The sequence below is a fragment of the Chrysochloris asiatica genome, unplaced genomic scaffold (assembly GCF_000296735.1).
Source record: "Chrysochloris asiatica unplaced genomic scaffold, ChrAsi1.0 scaffold00012, whole genome shotgun sequence".
Lineage (NCBI taxonomy): Eukaryota > Metazoa > Chordata > Mammalia > Afrosoricida > Chrysochloridae > Chrysochloris > Chrysochloris asiatica.
The window spans coordinates 33,844,037-33,847,987 of record NW_006408530.1 but is presented as its reverse complement, the minus strand read 5'-3'; the positions used below and the strand labels follow the sequence as shown (position 1 = coordinate 33,847,987).

Sequence of the window (3,951 nt, the reverse complement as noted above, 5' to 3'; positions counted from 1 at the left end):
TTCCAGCATCAGAGCAAGACACAAGCCACCACAGTATGACAAACTGACAAATGAGTGGCGGACATGTGGCTATTTGCTACATATTGTACAGCAAGGATGAAGGACATTTCTACCCTCACAGAATGTGCTACTGGACAGAGCTAGTACAAATGAGCCATTTAGCAATGACAACCCAGTAGTTATCAGCTTGAGATGATGGTATGTGGAAAATTTTGATTGAGAAGATATGAAAATAATTTTAATTTTAACATATTGAAGTAATTTTGTTTCAAATATTAAATAATTAATTCAAAGGAAAAGCCAAGAAATTTAAAGTCCAGAACTCATGTTCTTGTGAAAACAGATGGTATCTAATATTCCTACAAAAAATGGGAAGAATTTCATTAATTATTCTTGATTTTTCACAGTAATATATATGACAGCTATGGAAAAAATTACTTTCTTGTAGACTGGTTTACAGGAATCACAAAACCAGTATCTCACTTGTCAGGAAATTTTTTTAAATGTGTGCTCTTTTGTCTCCACCGAAACAGTTACTTTGTGTAGAGGACAGGGCTGTTCACTTTGAAATGATTCATGGCATTTGGATAACCTCTGCCATGGTAGGCAGACATCACGCTTATAACAGTCAGGCCTATTCCATGACCCCGATAAAAAAACAAGAATGCACCTGTCACATTTTGTATTTATAAATCAGCCAAAATATTTCAAAACTTCCACCTGTATTTGGTGAAATAGGTATGAAGAATGATAAATGATCACATGACTGCTCGGAAAGCCACCTGCAGCTCATCAGCAGCCTCTTTAAGAAACCAAATCTTCAAAGAATACCTCTGTTGATCTCAGATCAAAGAAGAAAAGGTGGAGAAAAAATTCCAGACAAATCTTTCACTCCATTGTCTATTGACTTCCTTAAAAGAAAAAAGAAAAAAAAACAAAAAAAAAAAACCAACCAGTGACATAATATGGTAATTTATCATGTCCTCAGTCCATTTACAGAGTCCTGGTACAGTGGTGAGGGTTAATGCGCTAGACTGGCAAAGTCAGTTTGATCTGCAAGGTCGGTGGTTCAAGCTCACCGGTTGTTCCTGTGAAACCCTATACAGGGTCGTTATAGGTTGGACTGGCTCAATGGCACTTACCAATAACAGTCCTTATTCAGGACTCTCCTCAGTCCTTCAATCATTAGATCTTTGGCTACTGTGGGTTTCTGTGAATGGAATGATTTAAGTTTTCGATATGATTCTTTCCCTTTGTCATGAGAATGTAGAGTGGTGATAGATTTTGAACTGTAAGCCTGGGCTGGCTGGGTCTCTTTTTGTTAAGGCACCCCTGTGACAACACACTAAAAACTTTCCTCTAGAATGTTGTCTATTTTTACTAACTAACATTTTTAATTGCTCACACTTATCTGACAGTATGCTGAGCATGTCTCATGCATGTTTTCATGTAGTCCTCATAAAAACTTAATGAGAAGGTACCACTATTGTCTACATTTTGAAGAGGAAACTGAGGCACAGAAGGATGAAGAGCTCAAAGTCATATGGATGACAGAGCTAAGACTCAAATCAAGTGTGTCTGATGCCAATTTGTGCAGTGGGAGATTTAGGGAGTATTGCAGAGAAGACACAGGGAAAGAGGGGGAAAGATGGAGTGTAAGCCAAACTAGAAACTCACAAGGATGCATCCAACAATCTACCTGAGAAGGAGACAGAGACCAGCTTAGTGACATTTTCACTTCAGTATGAACAATGTCTACCAGGGTTAGGGGAATTTTCTTATAATTGTATTGTTTGTCAAATAATTAAACTATCAATGAGCCTTTTTGTATTTCTCTATAGCACAGAAAGATCAAAAAGGATTCGTATTGAAGGCAATAGATGAGAGAGAAAGGACAGGATGAGGGAGAAAAGAAACACTGCATTCTCCACCGAGGTTTCATAAAGAGAGGGGGCCACATAATACTGGAACTACAGGAGAAAAAGAGAGTGGAAAGAAGGCAGGGCCCCCTCAGAGAGGTTCAAGGGCTTAGCTGTGCAGATTCATACTTTCCAATGATACATGATGGGAGGAATGGTCATATTATCATATGCCAGTGTTTTATAGATCCAATTAACGTTGGTTGCTTAGTTAATTCCACACTGTGTCTAGAATACTACCCTACAGTAGAGCTACCAATGGCTGGATAAAGGCCCAAGTCACTGGGCCTGGAACTTTGCATTTTTTTAGGGGAATCCTAGAAAATAAAATTCTCATATTACACAAGAATCAAGAATCAAATTGACTGCATTCATGACAAGATATGATGGAGAAGTTCGATGTCATTAGTCAGAATAATACCAGGGACTGATTGCAAAACAGACCATCTATTACTCATATACAAGTTCAGATTGAAGCTGAAGAAAATTAATACAAGCTCATGAGAGCCAAAATATGCCCTTGAATATGCCATCTGAATTTAGAGACCATCTCAAAAATAGATTTGATGCAATGAGCACTACTAATCAAAGAACAGATGATTTGTGGGCGGATACCGAGGGCATTATACAGGAAACAACTAAAAGTTCACTAAAGCACAGGAAAGAAGGAAAAGACCAAAATAGCATTCATAAGAGTCTGAAAATTGCTCTTGAAAGTAGGATAGCTAAAAGAAAAAAGAAAGTGGAACAGCTCAAAGTGAAAAGAAGAAATTATAAGGCAAAAGAGCCGAATGGAAGATTTTAAAGGGTGTTTGGAGAAGACAAAGTAAAGTACAAAGTAATGTATTATAGTGTAACATGAAAACACCTAGAATTAGAAAGTCAAAGGGACTAGAACCCACTTTGTATTGCTCAAGCTGAGAGAAATGAAGGAAAAAATGCAAACCTCAAGTTACAATTTTGAAGGATTTTATGAGGGAAAATATTGAATGACAAGAAATATCAAAAGAAGATGAGAAGAATACCCAGTCACAGTATCAAAAAGAATTAGTCAGTGTTCAACCATTTTAGGAGGTAGAATATGATTCATTTTAGGAGGTAGAATATGATCAAGAACCAATAGTATTGAAGGAAGAAGTCTACCTGCAATGAAGGTATTTGTGAAAAATAAGTCTCCTGGAATTGATGGAAAACCAACTGAAATATTTCAACAAACTGATAATGCACTGATGCTCACTTATCTAGGCCAAGAAATTTGTAAGACGGTTTATTGGTCAACTTATTGGAAGGTATCAATATCTGTGCCCATGCCAAAGAAAGGTGCCCAAGAAAATGCAGAAATCATTAACCAAGAGGTAGTTGTTCAAACAGAACAAAAAGATACTGTATGGTTTGAAATCAGGAGAGGTAGGTTGTTGGCTTTCACCATACTTATTCGATCTGTACACTGAGCAAATGATTTGAGAAACTGGACTATATGAAAACATGGCATCAGGATTGTAGGAAGGCTCATTCACACTCTTTCATAGGCAGATGACACAATCTTGCTGGAAGCTAAGAGAACTTAAAGCACTTACTGATGAAGGTCAAAGACTACATATAACATGCAAGTAAAATTATGCTGAAGAAACCTCCAAAATGTTTGTAGCAGTACATGGCCAGAGAATCGCCAGAAATTCATGCTGTATTCAGAAGAGGGCACAGAACTAGGGCTATCATGCTGACATCAGGCAGATCTTGGCTAAAAGCAGAGAGTCCTAGAAAGATGTCTACCTGTGTTTAATTGACTATGCAAAGGCATTCGATTGTGTGGATCATAATAAATCATGGAAAACATTGCACAGAATAGGAATTCTAGAATACTTAATTGTGCTCATGCATAACCTGTAAATTGACCAACAGAACTTGAAGCATATGCTGATGAAGATAAGACTACAGCTTTCAATATGAATTATACCTTAACATAAGTAAAACAAAAATCCTCACAACCAGACCAGTGAAAAATATCACAATAATCAGAAGAAAAAAAAAA

At 37.1% G+C, this 3,951-nt stretch overlaps 1 pseudogene; it reads right to left on the bottom strand.

The window, feature by feature from the left end:
- LOC102828976 overlaps positions 1–3,951 on the bottom strand; it is an 88,090-nt pseudogene that overhangs the window by 1,163 nt on the left and 82,976 nt on the right.